General features: G+C 32.7%; 1 protein-coding gene across 2 annotated transcripts in view; it reads right to left on the reverse strand.

The window, feature by feature from the left end:
• SEMA3D (semaphorin 3D) overlaps positions 1-26,938 on the reverse strand; it is a 191,392-nt gene that overhangs the window by 126,186 nt on the left and 38,268 nt on the right. The gene's annotated exons all lie outside the window — the stretch shown is intronic.

Consider the following 26,938-nt stretch of genomic DNA (forward strand, 5'->3'; position numbering starts at 1 on the left):
GAGCATTAGGAGAAATACCTAATGTAGATGACAGGTTGATGGGTGCAGCAAACCACCATGGCACGTGTACACCTATGTAAGAAACCTGCACGTTTTGCACATGTATCCCAGAACTTAAAGTACAAAAAAAAAAAAAAACTATTAAGATAACAATTGGTAGACTTTCCTCAACTTACTAAATTATAATGTTCTGAATGTATATAGATTTTTAAAAATAATTTTCCCATCGTTCTTGTTTTACTCTTATAGAAATGAATCAGAACTGGGGAATAAAATTAAGGACTGGCTTTGCTCAGATGTAGAAATAAATGCACCACAAGAATTTAAACTATTTTGTTATTTAACATTTTTTCCTTGACTAAAGTTGTTTTTGTGTTTTGTTTAAGCAAATATCTGAAGAACCAACTTTTGTCAAAACTTGAATTATTTGATCAGACGAGACCACTTTCACTGGTAGAAGCCTATATGTGCCCCATATCATCCCCAAATGAAAAGATCCACCAACTAAAACAGACAAAAGCTGTCATTTTGAGACAAGTTCTCTTGTTTCTGAGTTTAGAGACATCTAAAAATTACACTTAAATGTGAGAAACTAAATTTAATTAGGTCAGGGCCCCAGTATAGGTGTTAGGCCTAGAACAATGCAATGTTACCTGAAACCTGTATTATTCCACACAGGGAAGTAATGAATAGAAAAACAAATTCCAAAATATAAGGGTTTATAAGAGGGAGGAGGTGGTAATTAACTGGGTTGCCATAAAATAGGCTAACTTGGTTGTTTTCTGTAAGATGTAGAGTAAATCAAAACACGTATTCCAAACTAAGACTGGTAACAAAAATTACAAATCATATTATCAAGCGTTTATATGTTCCCAATACTTTTTTAAAAGTGCTTTACATAGATTAAATGATTTAATTTAAAAACAGCCATTAAGGGTGGGTAATTATTTATCTCACTTCACCGATGAAACAAAATTGAGGTACAGAGTTAAATAGTTCTTCCAGGGGTACATGGCAAGTAAGAGATGGATCAAATCAACACATCATCAGGACTTTAGCTAGAGTCTGCTTTCTTCACACCTAAGTCTTCCGGTGCTTTGCATTATGGTAGAATCTAGTGATCTTCAGCTCCTGCCAGAGTCTTCAACTTCTCTTCCATGTTAATTAACTTACTGCTGTTACTAGGAAATAGGCCACAGAACCAATAATTTCTTTGATGATAGATTTATTGGTGATAGTTTTGATCATAATAAAAAAAGCATTAGACTTTAAATAATTTTGTAATTAGTTAACATTCAAAATAAATATTTTATGCCTATATTGTTTAGTTTTAAGAGAAGGCCTAATAAGGGTTGAATTTTTCTTAAGTGAGATCAGCTCTTCAGTGTATTAAAATGTCTCCCAGACTTTGAATATCAAGATTTCAGTTACCTTAAATCTCAGTAGTTAAGTCAAGTCTTGGGAAGTAAAATAAAATCAAATTTTGATGTGTATTATGTTTATACATGATAAACATTTAAGGATAGACCTCAAATTTTATGCTGCATTTCTTCATGAAATGTTAAACATGAGTGCTTAATAAGTTATTTCATCAATCATTACATTTCATTACATTCAAAGATACCTATAAGGAATACTAAATTATTCTTTGTATATAATCTGTCAACATTTAATTCTTCTTTTAGAAGGTTACTACATATGCATATAAGTTGGTTTAGATTCTCTTTCAATCATGTTGTATTAAATATAACAAATATTGCATATTTTATTCACATTTAATTGACGTTTCCTGAACGTTTCACCTAAATTAAATAAAATTTGAGAGACAACAGGAATGTCTTTCTGACCAAAAAGACCTACACCATCAGCAGCCCTTTATGAAAATTTTAGTTTTAAAAACTTCAATTATGCTAATTTTAATATAGAACACTAATAAAGCCTTTTTAAAAAAATAACTTAAGTCCTAAAAATTATATTATTTAACTGCCAGTAGGAACACATTAATGCCATTGCCACAAAACAGTCACTTTAACTGATCTACAGAAAAAAATTTATCAGATTAGATTTGAATATATGAGTTTTGAATCATTCAATCTCAATGCATTCTTGCAACTTGTTAGTTTTAAAAGTTAGTTTTAACTTGTTAGTTAGAATACCAGTATTCTTTGACTTACAGATTCTCCTTAAAAACTTGCTGCTTTTATACAAATTCCAATACAAGTTTTAAATATGTATATATTTATATGTTAATAAAGATATATTTATATAACTTGTGATGGTATTTGAATATATCTAACATATATTCACTTATATATATTCTTATCAGCCATTGGCATCATATCTAATCGCTGACCATTTATAAGGTGAGGAAATGAATAAGATTATTTTTCTGAAGGGAATGGTTGATTATACACAATAAAGTACCATAAAATAAATTTAAAATGGAGACATTTATGATACGCTATGCAAGATAACTCAAAGGAGTATCATATAGGCTTAAACAAGACAAGTATACTTTCATGGAGGACAGAGAAAAGAGACTGGAAAAGCAAACAGAGACAGTTCCAGAAAACAGTGAAACCTTGTTAAGGACTCCTGAACAGCAAGGCAGGTTGCATGATAGACTTGGTTATATGGCTATGAGAGGGAAGAGAATGTGGCATAATTCAGTGGCATAGAACAGAAGGACACCAAAGAGAATCTTGGGCTAACTCTTAAATTTGGCTCTGAATATTCTGGTACCTAATACATTAGGACTCAAAACAATGCATATGGTCACTTCGTACTGCCTTTTGGTATTGATCAAGTGTGTTGTTCCACCCACATTCATCAGTGCTTCTCCAATCGCATTATCCTGTTCCTTCCATTATTTCTTGTATTCACATTATTAGCAAAGCGCTGATATCTGATTGCAGCAGACTCACAGCTGTGGCATACAAACATGTATTCTCCCTCCTACCCATACCCTCTAAAAAAAGTGAAAGGTAAAATGAATGCAGAGACTGAGTATATTAAATTTCTCATTACACTTTTTTTTTGAGCTTCTGGACATGTGAAATACCTTTTTATGACATGTAACAATGCATGTAACGTGAATGTATGTTTATATACATAGGCAAAAAAGAGGGAACTTTCCATATGTGCATTTTATTAGCAATAATGACCTCAGTGCAGGACATTTCCTGGGAATCAATGACTAGTTGGGGTTAATGGCCCTTGGCTATGCATTGAGATACCTACTCCTCCAACTGGTCATTAATCGCTAAGACATGCCCTGTGCCTCTAACATCGTAAGTTAAGAAGATTGATGTTTTGGTTTTCAATGAACAGTAGTAACACTGTTCCTTGTAACCAAACTCATTAATATTGTTAAATAAGTTAAAAATCAAAGCCCTGCTTTCCTTACTACTAAGACATTCTGAGAAGTGCCCACGTGTGCTGAACCTGTACTTGGAGGAACAAAATAAAGTAAAAATGGTGAAACTGCTGGAACTTAAAAGCCTTTATATATTTTTCTACTATAAAACAGTCAAGACCTACAATCTACTGGTCCTGATTCTTTGTTTTTCTTCCCAACAATCCTATAAATTCAATAGTTAATCCTTTAATTGAGATAATTTATGGGTTAAACGTCTTGCCAACAACCTCCTTCCTACTCTATTGATATTTTGCTGTCTTCGTGTGTGTGTGTGTGTGTGTGTGTGTGTTGTGTGCACATGTGTGTGTGTTGTGCATCTGGGATGAATTATGGAGAGAAGTAGGTGTGATTTAACCAAAAGTGGGTGGATTTAGTGAAATGCATAGGTTATACTGCATGCTACTGTCTGTAACAAGCTTGACCTGGAGCCAATTAACTGCATATAATCTATTCCAGATGCTCCCTGATAGAAACAGCACTCTTGGGAATCTTCAGATGTGGAGCCAATAGGGAGTTTTCTGATTATGAGAGACTTTTACACACTGTTCCACTAAATCAGAGATCCAAATGCATAATCTAACCTCAAGAAGGCCTTGTGCCATTTCCCTAAGGAACACAAAGAGTCCAGAACTTACTAGATGGATGGTAAAATTTGTTTGAGGAGCAAGAAATATGAAATTTTACATGTGAACTTCATTGATTTGCTTTATTTATTCATATGCATTTGTTCCAAAAGTCATTAAGCCAGGATCAGGTACTATTAATGTGAAAAAGTAGCTTCTATGCACGGAACAATGATTAAAATATGTAAGTCTTCTTGCATGAAAATCTAGAACACTTAGATTTAGGATTCTTTCTCAAGTGTGAGTGTGTGTGTGTGTGTGTGTTTGTCGTGTGTGTGTGTGTGTGTGTGTGTAGGTTGGGGAAGGGAAGGAAAGAACCCCTGATTTTTTAATTTTATAAAGAGCTCTTTGTTCTTTATACCTTAGAGGTACATATAAGGTCACTTGAGAATGTTTTTTACCCAATTCAGAAAGCACAAGGAAATATGCCTATCTCAGCATTAAAAGCAATATCTGTATTAACTCACTTTTGCCAAATTGCTGCTCCTATTTTGAGCTATTGTTTGATTAGATGGTTTTCCTGTAGGGTGCACATGACTGATCAGTTATTGGTAACATTACTTCCTGGCATGCCTGTGGACAGCACAACAAAGAGGGATTATAGAAAAAAACTCGAAAGCCAAAGGGGTAACATAGGCAAACACGGAGAAGCTTTATGTTACAGGGGGCTATTATTTATTCCATTGATCAAGTGCAATAATATCAAAGTAGGATTCAAGTGGTATGTGAAAAGGTCCACAGGAAAAGAGCTTGGAATGCTAGAACTTTCACATAAATTTATCCTATCCTTTCTAAGTTTCCTTCTGTGTATTTTCTAATAGGCATATAAAATATCCTACTACTTTAGTAAGATAGCAAGTATTTGTTGAAAGACTAATTGTCCATTGTCTTCAGATGCCATGAATTCTCCATCAATTGATATATTCTAAAGGAGTCTGGAAGGCCATCTGACTCCTCAGAGATCATGAAGAGTCTTATATTTGATTAAATGCTAATCTACTTCCAAACCTCTTTATGATGGCCAATGATATTTCTCCACACACCAAACAAATTACGATTATCATCAGAAATTAGATGATAATCAGAAAATAGAGCTGAGCTAAGCTATTTGTCAGTAAATATAAATTACAGTACCTACATTTTTATTTTGTAGCGGTTTAAACATTATGTTTGCATTGCTAAAATACACTGAGAGTATATAGTTTATAATCCCTGTTCAACAAAGCAACACTGTTAACATTTTACTTGGGTTTGCATGCCTTATAGCCATGTACTAAGAGCCAAATAAAATTCTGTAAGATCTTACCTCTAATGAATTCAACAGAAAATAATACAATTGTGAGATTTTAGAATATATGTGTGTAATCTCTTAGGTTTAAGCCTTGTGGGTTTCATTTTTTCCTGACCATAACAGTAACAACAAAATAATTTTTAAATTGTAAAGAGGTCCCAAAGAAACAAAGTGCCTCCAAGGTCTAAACTATTGAAGTTAACACATTTATAAAAATTTAATAAAATATTACTGTGAATGACTTTATTTATATTCATTTTCCTCATCCTAAATCTCACATCAATTTGCTCTTCAAAGCAGCAATTGATACTTACCAATTTGAAGGGTCAGAGAAAGTAGTAACAACATCATCAGAGTTGACCTTTCTTCAAATCAGATTAATCGACAGCCCAAAGTTTCAATATTTTCCTTTTCAAATTCTTATACCCTCGGGAGCATTTTAACTCATGCAACTTTTCATGACCAAGATAATCTTATAATATGCTTTTGGAGAATTGTAGAACATTTTGTCAAATTTTAATGTCTGCACTCAAAACATAAATCGGTTGTTTTTTAAAACTCAAAAGCATCAACCTCAAATATTCTGATATGTGCCTCTTAGGTATATCTGCTTTTTTTTTATGAAGAGACTTGAATAAAGCAGAGTAGGAATTATTGAAAATATGAAAGGAAAATTATTATATTTTCTTGGAATAATGAACTAAGAATTAACTATGTTTTTATTTTATTTTATTTTATTATTTTATTTTATTTTATTTTTGAGGCGGAGTCTCACTCTGTCAACCAGACAGGAGTGCAGTGGAGCGATCTCTGCTCACTGCAAGTTCCACATCTCTGGTTCAAGTGATTCTCCTGCCTCAGCCTCCTGAGTAGCTGGGATTATAGGCGCACGCCACCATGCCTGGCTAAATTTTTTGTATTTTTTAGTAGAGATGGGGTTTCACCATGTTGATCAGGCTGGTCTCAAGTTCCTGACCTCGTGATCCACCTGCCTCAGGCTCCCAAAGTGTTGGGATTACAGGCATCAGCCACTGCACTGGGCCAACTATGTTTTTATTATTGAGATATGCTTATTTCTAATTTAGTCAAGCCCTTTTATTTTTTAGAAATGTCATTTTTATCAAAACTAAGCAATATTTTGGCAAATATCCAAAATTTTTAATTTATTCCTTTCTGAAATTCACATTCAGTTATTCATTCAGCTGTTGAATTATATGTCCATTTAATATTTCCCCAGAATTTATAATCTATATCTAATATTACAAATATTCTGCCTATGTGAAGAATGGATTTGAATTTTAAAAAATTGATTATTCATAATAAAATGTACAGAATATTCTATTTTATAACCAAGTTAGTGGCTCCATGGTCTCTGTATCAGCATAAATAATTGTGTACTTGGAAACTTGTTTTTCAAAGCAATACAGATATTTTTATGATATATATATATTTTTTTCCTTTTTTTTTTTTTTTAGAGATAGATAGGGTCTCACTCTGTAACTGAAGCTAGAGTGCAGTGGCATGACCACAGCTCATGGCAGCCTGGACTTCCTGGGCTCAAGTGATTCACCTGCCTTGGCTTCCTGAGGAGCTGGGATTATAGGCATGTGCCACTTGCCCAGCTAATTTTTTTTTTGTAGAGATAGGGTCTCACTATTTTGACCAGGCTGGTCTGCTCTTGAACTCCTGGCCTCAAGTGATCATCCTGCTTCAACCTCCCAAAGTATTGGGATTACAGGCGTGAGCCACTGTGCCTCACCTACTTTATTATATTTTAAAATATTATCATGGTGTTTCTTTCAGCAGCACTTATTCTAAGGTAAGATCAATGCAGAGATGCATGAAGAGAAGAGCACAACACCTACATAGGAATGACAGATAAATTTGTAAAACAATTTCTTTTTATTTATTGACATGTGTGGTAGTCATGTTTTTCACAATCTTCATATGTATATTTTAATTTTCTAATTAAAAATATTTACTGAAAAAAATTAGTTATGTCAAAGGAGGAAAAATTGAAATTTTTTTGTTATTTAATACATATCTTATCAGACTGTGAGATGAGGATTTCATCTTATCATCAAAACAACATACAGAAGTTATAGTTGCCAACATGTAAAAATATGTAAGCCTGCTTATACGCAACCACTTATGTATAGGAAATAGCATTTCAATAAATTCCTACACTAAGACTAAATGATAACATGGGGTTATACCTACTTAGTTTAGAATTTTAAGGTTGTAACTACTGGAAAGCAGTAAATAATTATGAAGTAATTAAATTACGTTTTTGGATGTATGCGGTAGGACAATATAAGGATTCTTCATAAAAATCCTAACCTTTTATATAAACAGATAAAGAAATGCCATCAAATCTACCAGCAATGCCCATATTTAACAGCAAACATTTAATCTAAAAAAACTGCACGTAGCAGGAAAAGTATGACCTTGAGTTTCATATTCACATAAATTCTCCAGGAACACATGTACTGTTAAGATCAAAACACTTATAATGAGTTAAATGAATCCTATATAGCCTAATTTTATTTTTTTTAAAAAGGTATGCTAAATTTATTAACACTATTTGTTTCTTTCTTCACTATTTAATGAAACACCTTAGGGAAGTAAACACCCTAGGGAAATAGGAGAAAAAATTTAAATAATTTTCATAAGCATAACGCTATCTGGGAACACAAATAGGCAGCATGTAAAAGGAACTTAGCATCACATGTGGAATTTAGGAAACAAGTCTTCATATCAGATTTGAATTTCATGGTATTTGACCAAACTCAGCAACTATCAATAACTAACATTTTAAATTCAACAATTGATGATGACTTATGCAATCAAAAAGGGCAGATTTTCTTTCAACAAATGAAAGAATTGTCCAGCACTCTTAGCAGTAATAGTTATTTAGTGAACGTTTTTTATATTTCTAATGATAATGACATATGTTCATGCATTCCATCTTGTTTTAACATGCTTCAAATGCAATTGTTCCAACCCACTTGTATTTCTAATTGTGTCATTATAAGGTAAACATTATAGAATAAGTTTGCACATGCTCATTGTTGGGGCCTTCTGGCCCAGAAAAGAGCTGGATGTCTGGAAAATCGTTATCCCTAGAAGAAATCTGAATTTTGCTATAAATAATTTACCAGCTTCTACCAGAAATTCAAAAGTTCTCGAATCCCTGACTCAGTAAATATTCCTATGTTCGGTTTAACTCTGCTATTGAGAAAGTTAAAAATAGCTTAAAACAAATATATAAGTTTTATAAATAAATTGATATCATAAGTTCCATTATTTGTACCTTATATGACTGCCTTGTCATACAAGGTAAAAGAAGTTTCTTTTAGCTACACCTCCACATATCCCAGGTCATATCTTCCGTAACTCTTCTGGGACATGTCAAAACATACTAGCACGGTGGTTAAACGCACAGGCAAAAAGCCAAGGTCTGTCACTTGCTTTCTGTTTATCCATGGGCCAGTTACTTCACCATACTGTGGCTCATGTTTCTCACCTGAAATTGTGGATAACAAGGGTATCTGATTCCTTCGTTGTAAGGACTAAGAAACCATGATGTAAAGCACTGCACCCTGCCCAGTACACAGTAAGTGATCCATGAGTGTTAGTCATTTAAAAATCATTATATTCAATTTGTCTTAATTTTCTATTAAAACTCGATTTAAGGACAAGAGAAAATTATGGTTTTAAAGACAATTCATGATTATCTGAAAGTACAAGTACAGTTTGTAAGGCCTGTAAAGCAGAGTTTTCAGGAAAATACTATATAACATCCAAGAGTATGAAAGCAAATGAAGAAAATAATTTTAATTCTTTGAGATCATAAACACAAAGAAACAAGCAAGCAAATAAATTCCATTTGTATAGTTTAAACGGGGAGAATGAAAGTGATGGTTTGAATCTGATTATGAAGGATATAACATAATTGTATTTGGAGCACCTCTAATGCTACTCATTTAAATTAAATCACATAATTTATCAAGAAAGAGAAAATAACTAAATACCCGATCAACAATAACCTCATATAAAACTTTAAAATCAAAGTAGAATAAACATTGGTGAATAGTAGTACTTGACTTTTAAGATTTTTACTTGGATTAAAAAGATTAAAAGAAGTATGCTTCCCTTAATGCCTTCTCCAGAAAGGATACTAGCTTCTAAAGGGGAAAACAAATTTTAAAAATCTTGTGGATCTTGTGAAATACGAAGATATAGTACATTCAATGGTATTTTCAAAGTATAACAATAATGTATGTCTGCAATTCAATATATCCTTTGTATTGAATCTTAACAGGTGGTAATTTAAAAAAAATGTATGCATCTATGAGACTTAATTCAGTGTTCTAGTCTCCATTCCCACACCTAGTATTTAGTTTTACAACTAGTATAGTATGGTTTAAAGGTGTAAAGTTTTTTTAACAAACTCTTTATTAATGTTTTCTGTTTTCAGCTTTCTTTAAAATTTATTCTTCCTAAATATGATGTCACTTAGGAACCTCACATAATTTATATTTTAGTAGTTGCTGACCATTTTTGAACATATGTCTGAAATTATTTTAGATAGTTAATTAAAATAATTTTTACATGAAAAAGAATCATGTTTAAAAACAGCTATATTTGTTTATGATCAATTTTTGAAACTATTTTTACTTACGTTAAAATTATCATGTTTTTACCAAGTATATTTAGACATCCATACCAGCTTATAAAACATAGTTTTGATCAAATTTCATTTATAATACCCTGTGATTATATATCAAACATAGCAAAACTTTCATAAATAGCAAGAAAACAAAAATTATTTTTTTGACTATGGAAACTCGTAAAACAGTGAAGCAATGTCTCCTAACTTAAAACATGGCAAAATTGGATATCATATTGAGATTGAATTAGGTTTTGGTAGGTTAAACATAAAAAAATACTTTTAATAACATTTAAACCATTTCAGATCTTGAACATGCCAGTATTATTTGTAACAGTTTTCAAAATTACTATATTTGTAGCATACCAAGAGTTGAAGTTGTCTCTGCCACAGATTCAAAGAGCTAGTATGTATCTTAGAACATCTTAATATTTCTGGTGGTTCTAACATGGACTATTAAAAGAACATATTAAAAAATACATATTTGCATAAGGATGAAATGTTTCTCTAGCATGAACATTACTGTCCTCAAATAAAAATTAATAAAATTAAAAATTAATGTCGGCCGGGCGCGGTGGCTCACGCCTGTAATCCCAGCACTTTGGGAGGCCGAGACGGGCGGATCACGAGGTCAGGAGATCGAGACCATCCTGGCTAACACGGTGAAACCCCGTCTCTACTAAAAATACAAAAAATTAGCCGGGCGTGATAGCGGGCGCCTGTAGTCCCAGCTACTCGGGAGGCTGAGGCAGGAGAATGGCGTGAACCCGGGAGGCGGAGCTTGCAGTGAGCCGAGATCGCGCCACTGCACTCCAGCCTGGGCGACAGAGCGAGACTCCGTCTCAAAAAAAAAAAAAAAAAAAAAAAATTAATGTCAATGTATTATATAATTCCAAATAACATAATAAAATGTAGAAATATCATCTCATAATTAATACAAGTTTTATACTATCTTTATACATGCCTTCACATGAATTTATTATATTTTAAAGTATGACCTCATAACACTCTTTTAGAAACATTATTTGATGTACTGGACATGCAATATAGAAGCATAATATGGATCTTATTAAAGAGCTTCTATCATTAATGCTGAATTCATCTCTTTTACATTCTCTTAATACGTATAAGGGAGTAGTTCCTGGACTAATATATTCGTGTTCAGAAAGTAACTTGCAGTTCCCCAGTGCATACGCAATACGTATAGAATGAGTTGGGGTATTGTCTTGTGACAGTGAGACTAATAAAGTGCCAGAAATTTCAGCTTCTTTATCAGGCAGCCACATATTTATTAAAAAAACCTCTTTGGTCTTCCTATGTAGATATGTTTTATTTCTTTCTTCTTTTTGCATGACTCTTCTGTTGAAGTCATATGTTGAATATTTGTGCTATCTAATTTCCCCTCCACCCTTATCACCCTCCTTATCTAGTTCTCTATCAACATAGTAGTATCAGTTTCTGAGCTGTGTTTAGTCTCATCCTTATATCCTCAGCTACATCTTAAAAACTGGACTTACATGAATATTAAAAAGTGCCTCAGTCAGGATAAGCAGGGGATTCCTGGGTTGAGCATACATACAGCTGCCGATGGATATTTCTCCATTTTTATTTTTTACATCTTTCCCTCTTGGAGAAAATATAATACCCTTACTACATGATCTCAGAAGTTGACTTGAAAGCTAGCACGATGTTCTAAAACTAGCACAACGTTCTGAATTTTTAAATACAGAGTTCAATTCAGATAGTCTCTCAAAATCCTCAATAATTAAACTTATTTGTTTTTACCATGTGTTATAGCAACTGAGATAAAATTCTTGAATTTTCCAGGGATTGCTCAGCCTACTGGTTAAAAGTTCAGTCTCTGGCTATAAGATGATTTGGTTGTAATTTCTATTTTGTTACTTATCAACTTTTTCCTCTGAAAGAATTCACTTAATTTCTTTAAGTCCAGTTTCTGCATCTACGAAATAGGATTATCAGTTCTTATCAAATATGATTGTTGTGAGAATAAAATGAAATAATGCATGGAAAGCACTTAGTATCTTCTCTGGCACATAGCTAGCTCTAACAAATGTTAACTTAATGGTCTTCCATTTTTACATGGACTATGATAGCAAGTATTTTCTAAAGATAGTAAGTAAATATGAAACTTAAAAGGAAGTCTGGAAACTCCCATATTCTCCTATCATATTTACAAATGTGTTTGTATAATTTGGCATTAAAATTCTCAACTCCCATTCCACAGTGTACATGTTTTTCAATGCACAATTAGATAAGGTCCCTATTGCAGTATTAACAATACATTATTTTCCTCCGAACTTCTAATTCATTGAGCCCCTATGCACTGCCAAACTGAAATCCTAATAAAAAGAACATACTTAATTGCTTTATTGGATGTGGAAATTGTTAGACTCTACAAAATAAAAGGCAGAATGAAAAATATTTTTTTAGAATTTTCAACTAGAGACTATTAAATATGTTTGAAGAAAAGTCTATGAGGGAGGTCTTGGAGCTGATATAAATGCTTAGAAATGGTTTTGACAGAAAGCCAACCTAAAGTTATTTTTGAAGGCTTATTTGGATATTGTAATAACCAAAAATGTTTATGCATATCAAGAAATTTAGTTTTAATTACAACTTCTGTACTTTTTTAGAGTATTCAAAACATGAGTTGTTATAGCATAATAAAAATAACAGTTTAAAATATATTTCCAAGTGATAAGTAGATCATTCCCTAAATCTTGCAAGATTTTCATTTGTACCTTCCAGAACAAGCATAATCTCCATCTACCGAAACATGTACTTTTACTTCTTTTGAACCACATGAATTCGGGATATCTATTACATTTACCACGGTATCCCCAAAGCTTAACACAGTCTCTGGTATGGAGTCAGATGTGAGTATTTATTTGTTAAATAAATGAAAGAAGAACTCAGTCTCATCTTTGCTTCACCAGCCCACTTCTTTGACATATGATGGAGAAGCTTTTCAAATCTCTTTACAGCATCCTTGTGTATAATATCATAAAAACTCAAAAACCTGGTGTCTCCCCAAGTGTCCAAGGAACATATGGGAATGTGGGGACTAAACTAGAAAGAACTATAGATGTTATAAAGATTCATACCCTCCAAAACGGGAGGAATAGCTGAGTGATTCAGGGACATTCTTTGTAATTCTGGGTATCTTTTTGCAAGTTTTTAGAACCACATTTTTTTTTTCTAACATCACTTGAGAATATCCTAGAAAACCCCTGTGTGTAGAGAAGGGCCACGAGATAATGGTAAGAATTTGAACTTTGGAGTCAGACAGGCTTGATTATGAATTCCAGTTTTACCATTTCCAGGATAAGATTTTCTTTGAAATTTAGCAGGTAACGGCAACTTTGCTATGTTTTTGCATTTGAATTAATGTACTTTAAAATCTGTATCTACATAGTACTTGCAAAATAAACAATGGCTATTATGACAATTATTTCTTTCTTTTTGATACAATTATTTCTTATTATAGACTAGGATAGTTCCTTTCCCTCAACTGGTTATGGTTTGCACATGAATCATGTTGGTAGTTATAATTCAGAAGTGAGCAAATGCTCATTTAACTGTCGCAAGAACAAAAAACCAAACACCGCATGTTCTCACTCATAGGTGGGAACTGAACAATGAGAACACTTGGACACAGGAAGGGGAACATCACACACCGGGGCCTGTCGTGAGGTGGGGGTAGAGGGGGAGGGAAAGCATTAGGAGAGATAGCTAATGTAAATGATGAGTTAATGGGTGCAGCACACCAACATGGCACATGTATACATATGTAACAAACCTGCACATTGTGCACATGTACCCTAGAACTTTAAGTATAATAAAATAAATAAATAAATAAATAAACATTAAAAAAGAAGAAAAATTAGAAAAAAATTAATTAGAAAAAAAAACAATTTGGAAAGTTTCGTCAAGTTTCTCCCTCTTCCTATCCCTGTTGGCTCAGTTAAAAAAAAAATTATAATAAGAAAATGATATTTCAATGGGATTATTTACTATCACGTTTCTACTTCTCCTTCTCTCTTCCTGTGAATTGTTGAGTTGTATCCAGAAGACAAAGCATAAAATTAAGTAGAATTTAAAGACATATTTGAGAACTATCCATTAAGCATTTATCCTGTCTATACAATTCCCACATTTCTAGAAAATTCACAGCACAGACCTTTTCCTAAATAAATGCAAACCCAGATTAAAAAGAGGATGAGAGAGCAATGTCTAATTGGTAAAATATGCAAGCTACTCAGAGGAAAAATGTAGAGATGTAGAGATTATTGCTATCTTGGGTAAGAAAGAATGTAGAGTTCAATTGTAATAGTGCATGCGTGTGTCCTTTGGAATGTCAATGAAGAGCAACGAATTCTTGATTATAAAACAATGAGAAAAAGATATCTTTCTATCCTTGGCACTTCAATAAATCAGTTTTTCAGACAATGCTTCAGCAAAATTCTTGTACTGCATTATCCTCATAAAATCAAGATTTCTCCTTTAAAAAGTTGACTTGTGTACTATTTTACTTAATCATTCAACAAGGGCTGCCAACTTCCAGGGATTATCATAAGCATCAGCATTAAGTATACACAGAACTTTGATTTTCCAAATATTGCATTTGATTTATTTAAAGCAAGCTTATATCATCTATCTATTGATCAATCAATGTAGCGCAAAATGGTAAAGTAACATATTAAAAAACATTTTTATAATCTGTAAATGGTATTTCAAGATTATTTTAGTTTAAAACAATTAAATTATACAATTGTCTACAATATGTTTTTATTTAAAATATTAAAGGAAAGTAAAATCATTATGCATTGAAAGGCATATTATGCTTTCTCTTGCTAAAAAATATAATGTGTATCAACTGGGAAAATACATTTTTATTTTTTACTATTTACAGATTTTTATTATCATTTAACTTGAACAATTCAATTCTGATGTTTTATATAAGTGTCAGATTTTCCAGTTACTCTTTGATAAAGAATGCAAAGGGAACATGGACAGGGATCCACCATGCTTTAGCGGAAAGTGCTCTGAGTTAAGGGTCTAAAGACATGACTGTAGTCCTGGACATCTTATTTTCAGGAATTCAATTAGCCACTCAGGGTCAGGGTTTTTTAATGTAAATTTAGTATGTTGATATGTCATCAATATAACAGGAATGTGACTTATGTAGTTTTAGCCAAGCAAAGTGTCTATGAATATTTTTTAAATGATTAACAACATACATAGACTTTTTTCTTTAAAAAGAGATTAACCTTTTTGACTTAATTCAGTTTTACTTTTTCAGGGATCAATGTTATTAAATCTTATTTACAGCAGAGTCAGATATGAGAAACTCTGATTTCAGATATTATAATTTATTTTTATCAAATAGAGAAGTAACATGTATTACATATGGTATATATGATATACATAAAAGGCATATATGATGTGTATATATGTGATGTATATATATGACATAGATATGACATATATAGTATATACATAGGGTATATACAGGATATGATATATAAGACATATATATGGTACATACATAGGGGTGTGTGTGTGTATATATATAAATCTCATATATACTCACACACATAACACAGACACTACAGGGATATGGCAAGGGAATATCTGCTCTTTATCAAAGTTGTCATCAGTATTAATGATACCTTTAATAATGTACATGCTATTTTTTACCTACGATTAATTTTTCTACTCCATTTTCATGCCACTAATGTAGCACCGAGTTCCTCTGATTGAATGCCTGGGTTGCTACAATTGGTATTCTGGACTTGACCCATAGACTTCAATCCTGGAAATGGATAATTTGTTTTCTGTACTTGTTTTCTTCAAATGTTTGCTTTCATAACGCCATCTCTAATTTGAAATATAAACTCCCTAGGTTGGTATCCAAATCCCTTCTTTAACTACACAAATTACTTTCCTTATTCCTCAAGGTGCACTCCCTGTTCCAGGCAAAATAGTCAATGAAAATAGTCAATGAACACTTCCCATCTAAATTATATTCATTTCCTTCTTCCTCTGTGTGATGTTCTGCTGTCCTGATCCAACCTTATCCAAAAAACATTTCTGGGTAAGTTCGAGGTCAACACACTCACACACTTTCTACCAGGGTAACTACAGCAGATTTTTCTCAACTACATCGACTTACAGTCAAATTTTCTTGCATATGGCCTGAATTTTACATGCCTCTTAACTCTCCAAAAAATTTGGAAAGATGCTTAGGCACAGAAAATGTATACTCTCTTAAATCTACTTCAGATAGCCCATAGAAGCTGAATCGGCTCAAAGTAAAAGCATAATAAATGTTTAGTAGACAGATAAGAAGTCAAACAATTATATAGAGGAAACATAATAGATATCTGCTGTTCTGACTCATTAAACAATTAATTAATTTTAGGAATAAAATGTTCTGTAAATTTTATAAGAGCGATAACTGATATTCTTTTTTAATTCATAATTTTATTGTTATTTTTTGAGACAGTCTCACTCTATCACCCTGGCTGGAGTACAGTGGCACGATGTCTGCTCACTGCAACCTCTGACTCCCCGGTTCAAGAGATTCTCACGTCTCAGCCTCTAGAGCAGCTGGGATTACAGGTGTGCAGCACCATGCCTGGCTAATTTTTGTATACTTTAAGCTTTTTTTCTTATTTTTTTGTTTTGCTTTTTGATTATATAAAACATTTACATAACTCAAATATCATAATTATATTACATGCGTATTAACATGAATACCTTTCACCCCGTTCTTTCCATTTTGTGCCTCCCTGCCCTTTTTTAAAATATATATAATTTAAGTTCTAGGATACATGTGCAGAATGTGCAGGTGGGTTACATAGGTATACACATGCCATGGTGGTTTGCTGTACCATCAACCCGTCATCTACATTAGGTATTTCTCCTAATGCTATCCCTCCCCTGCCCCTACCTGCTGACAGGCCCCGATGTGTGATGTTCCCCTCCCCCTGTCCATATGTTCTCATTGTTCAACTCCCGTTTTGGAGGTTGCTGGAAGATCAAGATTTGGTTTTGGATATGCTCTGGCTTTCTATTGGACGTTCACCTGGCAACATTGAGAAGGCAGCTGAATTAAAGTCAAAAGGTGAAGGCAGTAGTCAAAGATAAATGTATAATTTTGGCAGTCATAAGTATAAGGGTGGCATTTATGAGAGGTGAGATTGCCAAGGGAAGAAATTCAGATAGAGGGAAAAATAGGTGCAAGGACTGATCCCTGGCACACTCCATTATTCAAAGGTCAGAGAGATGAGGCTGAACCAGCAACTGAGACTGGTAAAATCTACTTGTGGAGAAGGACAATGAGAAATATGTAAGACTCTGGATTCCTGTGAAATCTTCACAGGAATCAGAAATCAGAGGAAGATAAAGTGATCAGCAGAGCCACTGGGTTAAATGTTACTAATATGTCAATAAAGTAAGATCTGAGCACTGATTATTAGATTTAAACAGTACTAAAGAGTTATGCAATGTAGCAAAAATATCGTTATTCAAATAGATATATACATTTATATATACTATTTTATCTTCACAATGAAAACATCATTTTATATCAGCAAATGCTTTTAAGTTAAGATTTATAGCATCCTGAAATCCATGTAATAATATTTCTGTCTTTTTCACAAAGGGACTACAGATGAATGCTATTCTTTAAGAACAATGCTTTTGAACTTATAATGAAAATGTTTCTAAAGAAGTGAATAAATATTATTTATTATAACATTTAATCTAACCTAAGATGTCATTTTAATATACTTCATTATTTTATGTCTCACTAAGAAAACAATCTTGTCAATTTTAACTATGACATGGCATTGGTTGTAGGATGCCATTGATTTCAGAGATATTGAAGTGAGAAAAAATAACCATTTTAAAACTTATGAAATACTATTGTATTTTCTTCTTTTTGTGACTATATTAAGATGTACATTCTATTTCTCTATCAAAGAATTAGACAAATGATAAATACTGTTATTTACAGTGCTGTTGCAGAATAAACAACTATTCTCAGCACACAACACACACACCTAATAAACACCTTTTACCTCCCTGAGTAGAGGGCAACATTGTAAACTATTATAACCACAGAAAAAGTGATCAAAACAAGTTAAATTAGATAAACTTGTTGCATGCTGTCATTAATTATTACACATGCTACTATTAATTACATTAATATATTAACAATATATTACTGCAGACTACTATCATATAATTTTCAAAATGTTTATATATTAGCATATTTACTAATATTAAAAAATTAAGTTTATAAGAGCATTTATTTAATGTTTTTTAACATCAATAAAAATGTTTTATTTTACTCAATATAAAATAATAATTCATTTATTAAATAAGACTTCTGCATTTTCTCTTTTCCTCAAATATGCAAAACTTTGATTGTGACAGAGTGAAAATGCACGGCATTAGAAATCATATAAGTTAAGGTCTGGTTTACATCCAGCCAGTAGATGTTGGTAAATTATTCTATTTTTGTGAATTACAGTTTTCTCATCTTTAAATGAAGGGACTAGTGATGATGGGATTTAAGGTGACTTACTGTTCTGATATGTACAGGATCACTTACATTAAAAAGAAAAATTGAGACACTGTTGATCATAGTCACTTCAAACATCAGCACAAATTTCTGTCCAACATTTTATAGCAGAGTTTTATCTATCTCTATATCTATATATCTCTATATATAATATGATATTTACTCCCTATAATCTATAGCCTACAACCTGCAAGACACGAACACATTATTAAGTGCTTCTGTTAAGGAGTCATTATTAAGAGATAAATCTATTTAATACAAGTTTCTTCTGGTTTCCCTGGGGATTGGCCTAATAATGAATGAATTAATGTATATTTTACTGCTGTTTCATTATTCCATTAATAATATACTGTGATTATTATAAAAGTAGTTTTTTACATTCTACCATTAAAAAAATGGTAGGTATACAAAAAGAAAATCAAAACACCATCTTCCTATCAACACCTCAGTTAGAGATGATCACTGTTAAAATCTTCTTTATTTTTCCCTATTTTCTATGCATATACATAAATGTATTTTACAACTATGAGATTATATCAATAATCTAGTTTATAAACTACTAATGAGTTAATTGTTTCCACTTTACTCATCACTGTGTTTTCATTTTATTTAATATTCAGTTCACATTAAAAATTTCAGAGATGTTTCAAAACTGTTTTTATAGGTGATTTGTCCAATTTGACATCTAATTCTAAGCACATTATAACTAGTTGCAGCACTATCATTTTTAATATAGCACACATATTAACCCCCTCTCTTATTTTTCATGACATTAACTTGTTGAAGAGGGACAAGTTCAAGTTATTCCTTTTAAAATGCTTTAACCTCTTCAGGAATTTTAACATTGTCAAAAACTTAATAATTTATTTCAAAACCATATGTCAACTAACTGCACAGTATGCCCTATTTCTCAGTTTTTATTGGAATCCAGAGAAAATTAATCATTGTACTATTGGGGATTCTGTGCTAATATTTAAAAAAAAGATTGGTGTCTTGATCTTTCTCCACTGGAAGAAGGACATGATGCATGTCCTCCCTGGCACAGGATCACTGCCCTACATGAATGAGCACAAAGTCTTTCTAAGGATAGTCTTAACTATTACTGAAATTTAAATTACTTAAGTTCCCTTCTTTGTGATCTCTATAAATCATTTCTGGCACATATTCTTTCACCCATCAGAGCAAATCTAAATAAGAACATGTTCCTTTCGGGCTGAATAGTACCAGTTTACCTAAATTAATGTTTATTTAGTATCTAATAATGTTTTCTATTGAGAGAAACTGGGCTCTGTTTTCTCAAGGTTTTTGCCAAGTCTCATAAATCTGGGAAAAGGCAGTCAGTGTAACCCCTACTAATAACCAAAGTGGCCACACACAGAATAAACAAGGGCCCAGTTTATAAAGCCTTCACTGAAAGACCTTCTTGGAGTAAATTTAGATTTCTCAGTATTAATTTATGATGTGTGCAATGCACTTTGCACTCAAAAAAAGAGAATAGGAAAAAGAGTTAAAAAATGCATTTAACCAAATCTTTAATGCATTAAGGTACTATTTAAATTTAATAGCCAGCAAAATAGAAGGTAAGAGAAAAAAAAAAAACCAAGTTTCTGTGAACTATACAGAAGTTGGCAATGCATTTTAGTTTTGATGTATTAAAATTTCTAAGCAATTATTGACATATATCAACATTGCTGAAAAGGACAATTCGCTCAGTGTCTCTTACCAATTTCTAAATTACTCAATTGCTTATTTAATCAAGGTTTGAGATATCATCTCTTTACCAATATAATAAATTTCTGAACCAACAATATCTAGTAAAACACTGAGAAAGTACTTAGTTTTATCTACACCCTCAGTATCAGCCAAAGTTAATTCCATATGAATTTTATTGCTTTAAAATCAAAATTTATTTCTCTAGACATGAAATTATAACCTTATTTAAAACTCAATAATAAAATCTTTCTAAAGATGTCATTATTCATAAAAGACACAGATTACATCAGGGAAATAAGGCATCTAGCTCACGGTTGTCCTATTTTTATTTAATCATTCTCCATGGCAATATGGTATTTTCCCCAATTTGCATTGGATATGGATCTCAAGAGCAGAATGTAGACAAGTTTTAGGAAGAAGAATAAAGGCTTTGGATATTTGTTTTATTTCAGAGAGTCCAGAAAGAGATTCTTTAGAAGAAAGCAAAGAAGGATGGCATTTTTTTTTTTTTTTTTTAGTGTCTAAAAACCTCATCAATATTTTCTTTAATTTTATGGCTCCTCTTGCTTTTACACTAGAAAGATTCCCAGACTAACCACATGATGTGAATGGAATAACCTTTTCTCTCTTCGGCTGGGTGATGGTTTCTCAAAATAAATACAACCCATCTTATACTTTTTCTTTTCTGAATATGTCTTTCTTGAGCCATATCCATGAGTTGAAAAGACTTTCTCTGGGAATCCCAAATGCTGAGACAATGCCATCTTAATTAGGAAAAGTAATGTCAAGAGCAATTCTACCTTAGACAACTTACTAAACTTTTTTATCTTTTCAATAAATATGCCTTTCATATGTTTACTCATAATGCAATAATTATTTCTAATAAGACAAACTTACAATTAGTTATTCACAATAATGACAATGAGTACCTATCACATAGCTATCACGGTACAACACACAATTAGGTATGAAACTGATAGGACATAGTACCTGCATATAAAATCAGGTCATATGAGAAAAGTGATTAGCAGAATGTCTAACATATATGCACTAAAGTAAATGTTAATACTTTTATTATAATTCCAGTGATTTCAAAGTGATTAAAAATAAGAATAGCATAAAAATATACAGTCATGCTTTAACAATGAGAATATGTTCTGATAAATTTGTCATTAGGTGATTTCGTCATTGTTCGAACATCATAGAGGGAACTTAAACAAACCTAGATGGTACAGCCTACTACACATCTAGACTATAGGGTATAGCCCATTGCTCCCAGGCAACAAATCTGTACAGCATGTTACTGTACTGAACACTATAAGCAATTGTTACACAATGGGAAGTATTTATGTATTTAAACTTATCTAAACATAGAAGAGATACAACAAAAATAAAATATTATAATCTTAGGGGAACACCATCCTATGTGTAGTCTGTGAGTTGATGGAAAAGTTGTTATGCAGCACATGACTGCAATATATAGTAATATAATCCAGTTGTATAATATCGTCTAGTGCTCTGTAGTAAAAATATAATACGAGACATGTATTTTTTTTTTTGAGATGGAGTCTTGCTCTATCACCCAGGCTGTAGTGCAGTAGCATGGTCTTGGCTCACTGCAATCTCTGCCTCCTGGGTTCAAGCTTCAGCCTCCCGAGTAGCTGGGACCACAGGCATGCGCCACCACACCTGGCGAATTTTTGTATTTTTAGTAGAGACGGGGTTTCGCCATGTTGGCCAGGCTGGTCTCAAATGCCTGACCTCAAGTGATCCGCTCACCTCTGCCTCCCAAAGTACTGGGATTACAGGCATGAGGCACCGAGCCTGGCCCGAGACTTGTAATTTAAAATTTTCTTATAGTTATATATGAAAGTAAAAAGTAACAGATAAAACCAATTCTTATATATTTAATCCAATATATAATCATTTTAACATGTATACAATATAAAATTATTAATCAAAAAACCATTTTCATGCTAAGTCTTCAGATTCAGGTGTGCATTTTACATTTTCAGTTTTTCTCTATGTGGATGCTGAATTTTATTAGCAATAAAAATTGGTTTGTATTCTGATTTCATAAAATTTACAACTAAAAGAGGAGATTGAATTTACTCAAGTTGTTTCAAACAAATGTAAAAGTTTTCTGATAACTGAATCGAGTATCATTTATTAAATTTAAATTAATTAAATTAAATAGCATAAAAGTTGAATTTAAAGCTAGCTTTGAAACTAAAGCAAGATGTAAATACCCACACACTTCATCCTCTTCCCCAGAGGTAGAAAATATATTTTATGTGAGATAGAGGGGAAAGATTCTCAGAATAGAGATATATTTTTTGCCTTATGCTTCATGTAATAGAAAAATGAACACAATTCTCACAACCATCAGGATTTCCGTGAGGATCTTTATCAGGGTTTCTAAGAATTTATACACATATATACATTTTTTTCCTTTGGGAACTGGCCTGCAATATCCAACATTTAAGTCAGCCTGGAGCCCAAAATTAAAGCTGTGTTTGTTCTTATTTGTTCTCTTCCCCTTGCCTCTAGTATGATATGTCTGAATGGTGTAAAGCAAATAATAATATTTCATAGAATTTGATTAGGATTTATTATATATTCCTACTTTAATCCCAGCCCAATGATTAACACTTCAAAGATAGAGAAATTGTCATTATAAATTAATCTGGCTTTGGTGTCCACTGTATTTATCTAAGGAGAACAAATAAGTTTCAGAGAGAAATCCTGGAGCAGCTGGATGATATACACAATTCTAGCTTGGCTTTATTTGTGTTTGGTTTGGTTTAATTTTATTTGTTTATAAAGGATGGAGGAAAAATAAAATACTTGAAACCTCATTAGGAATGTTTCAAGGGCTCTGAATTATGAATAGAAATGAGAGCATCACAAAAATCTAATTCCAAATTTTTAAACTCTTTCTGGAATGATGCCATTCAAATATGGGAATTATGTTGACAGTGTTTTTTTAACCCTTATTTTATGCCAGTCTGGCATAATACATGTCACAAAAGATGTGTTAAATTTATTATGTAAAACCAAAGAAAAAATGCATGAATGAAAATGTGAAGTCAAATATAAAGTGTAAGGTGACATACATATGATGGTCTGAACAATATATCAAAAAGCCTTTAATGTTTTATTGGTTTGGGGGGGATAGACAAAAGTACAATATTTAAATCAAATAATTATATAAGAAGCAGAAGCTGGCATATTTTTATGCTATCATTGTTAGTTGTTTTTAGTTATTTGGTATTTAAGTACTATATAATAAATGGGGAAATGCCATTCTAAAAGCTATGTTGCTGGAATCTTGGAAGACTAAATCTACAACTCATAGATAAGAACTCCCATTAAAGGAACAGGAAATTATCAGGAATCACATCTTGTCACCAAGCAAGATGATAGAGTATGTTTAATAATACAAAAAGCCAAAAAAAAATCTGGTGGAAAGAAGGATCTTTATCGCAGAGAAATTATAAGGCATTTGCAAAGAGAAGTGATTTCTTATTCTCAAATACAAAAGTTTGAGATTAAAAACACACTGTCATCCCTCAAGATTCATGGGATATTGATTCCAAGATCCTTCTTGTATACCAAAATCTGCTGATGCTCAAGTCTCCTATATAATGTGATGTTGTATTTGCATATAACCTACTCACCTCTTCCCCTATACATTTTTTCTTCTAGAAACTTTAAATCATATCCAGATTACTTATAAAACCTAACACAATGCCTACACATAATTTCATTCCCTTGGATTCAGCATACAAATTAATGGGCAGCAAATTTAAGTTTTGCTTTGTGAAACTTCAGATATTTTTTTTCCCAGATATTTTTGATCTATAGTTGGTTGAATCCACAGGTGTGGAGCTCACAGATACGGAGGGCTAATTGTACATATAAAGAAAAACCAATTGGTATAAATAGATAATTCAATCTTTCTTATCCAATCAACTTTATATTTGTATGACATCTTACAGTTCTTTAATGAGATATATACACATATGTATACATATATGTATTTTTACACATACATACAATCACATTTCACTTTTACTAGTAAAAATCCTTAGCCAGGAGTGGCGTCTCACGTGTGTAATCTCAGCACTTTGGGAGGCTGAGGCGGGTAGATTACTTGAAGTCAGGAGTTCCAGAGCAGCCTGGCCAACATGGTGAAACCCCATCTCTACTAAAAATACAAAAATTAGCTGGGTGTGGTGGCGGGACCTGTAACCCCAGCTACTCGGGAGGCTGAGGAAGGGGAATCCCTTGAACCTGGGAGGCGGAGGTTGCATTGAGCCAAGATTGGGCCACTGCACTCCAGCCTGGGTGACAGAGTGAGACTCCATCTAAAAAATATATATATATATATATATTTTACTTAACAATTCTGCATTTAAGATATGCAATTGTATTGGTAAAAAGAAATAAGTCATATTTTCGAAAGAAAATAAAAACTAGCCTAATAGCAGGTATCACAGATAAAAGAAATGGAGAAATAAGACACAAGCACCAGTCTTCTGTTTACAAATATATCTTTCAGGAAAAATGTACAATAAAATCTCCAGATATGTTTTGATGATGACAAAGCAGAAGACTCCAGTGAATGGATGCAGGCTACAAAAGGATGCTGCAGATTTGTGGGGATACTCAAAGGAGTAGCAAATTTAATATGAACAATTCAAGGGAGTAGCTTCAGGAATAGAAAGTCTAAAAGAAAGAATGTTGGTACAGCAATTAGGAGGAAGTAAGTGAACCGGAAAAACATAGTTCGTTCCTCCAGAGAATGGGCTCATCTTTCCGTATACCACAGTATCAACATGAGATGGTCACAGTTCTGGTCACAGAAGTGGAATTTTCTGTCCATCTTTCTTTCTTTTCTTTTTCTTCTCTCTTTTTTTTTTTTTTTTTTTTGAGACGGAGTTTTCCTCTTGTTGCCCAGGCTGGAGTGCAATAGCACAATCTTGGCTTACCGCAACCTCTGCCTCCCGGGTTCAAGTGATGCTCTTGTCTCAGCCTCCTGAGTAGCTGGCATTACAAGAATGCACCACCATGCCCGGCTAATTTTGTATTTTTAGTAGAGACAGGTTTTCGCCATGTGGGCCAGGCAGGTCTCAAATGCCTGACCTCAAGTGATCTGCCCACCTGTTGGTCAGGCTGGTCTCGAAAACCAACCTCAGGTGATTCACCCACCTCGGCCTCCCAAAGTGCTGGGATTACAGGCTTGAGCCACCATGTCTGGCCTCTGTCAGTCTTTCTAATAATCCCTGTTTCTAACTATCTGTAAATATATCTATCTGTAGATGTGCTGTTAGCAACCTGGTTAAAAAGCAATTTAATACCAGTAATGAAAAATACAATGCCTTGATCAATTTAGAAGCAAAATCTTGTATCTATAAATATATTTTTCTGATATTTAGATAACAGAATTTCATGAAAATCTTAAGAATCAATTTTTTCAAGTACCTTATTATTTAAATATTATTTATTTATCCTAATGCTTTAGTGTCATTGATATTGTTTCACTTACCTATATATATCTGCTAATTTATTGTTTTCTGATCTTGTAGTTATATATGAAATAACCAGACTCAGTCCTGGATATACAACATAGAAGAAGTACCCTTCCTATTATTTCCTAACCGCCTAATTCATTTGACCAACTCCCTGCCTCATCTCCCTATCAATTTTCAGCAGTCTTTCAACTGGGAGTGCACCCTGTCCCTAACATGCCAGCCCACTCCACACTAGCTTTGGGTTTCATTCTCTCAAACACCCACTGCCTAGTAGGTGTAAACAATTTCAACCAATGAACAAAAGTTAATCAAATTATCTCTTCTATGGTCAGAGATCACAATGACAATCTATTTAAAGGTATGGAAACTTGATCAGCAAAGTAGGTTCTAGGAAATGAAGATTAAAAATAAACGTGGAAAAAATGAATAAGTAAAAATTTGAATTTAAAATTACAAGTGTCAGAAACAGCTACTAAGTATCACTATTAATGATGATCATTAATTAACCCTCCCTGAGATCTGTGAGAATTCTCTGTCATCATATCTTGTTTTCCTTTTCACTTACAAAACAATTTATATTTTTTACTATTCATCTTAATATGACTTGTTTTAGTGTTCTGTTTTGAGCTTTCAGTGTGGACACTGATGGCACTCACAGTTTACTAAGCAGGAAATGGTTAACATCATCTAGTTCAAGGACTCTCATATTTGAGTTCTTCTAATAATCCAGATAAGATTTCTACTAACGTCCTTAGCTGAGAGTAAATACACATTTCTATAAGATACTTGTTTTTAAAAGGAAACAATGTTTATATAGTTAACTGGGTTACTGAAACACAAAAATGAGATAAAATGAAAAATTAGTTCAAACCTCCTTCCTTGGAGCACCCCCGGGTTTCTTTGCAGTTAGGGTAGACTCATGAGAAGATATAGTTCTCTTCTCAGTACAATACATCTCACAGGAACTGTTAAAACAAGTAGCTCTTCTGAATATAGTTAGAAACTTTGAAAAAAATTAGTTAAATCAGTCGCAGTAACATCAGATAATGTCTCTAATTATATATGTGCGG

The sequence above is a fragment of the Pan paniscus genome, chromosome 6 (genome assembly GCF_029289425.2).
Source record: "Pan paniscus chromosome 6, NHGRI_mPanPan1-v2.0_pri, whole genome shotgun sequence".
NCBI lineage: Eukaryota > Metazoa > Chordata > Mammalia > Primates > Hominidae > Pan > Pan paniscus.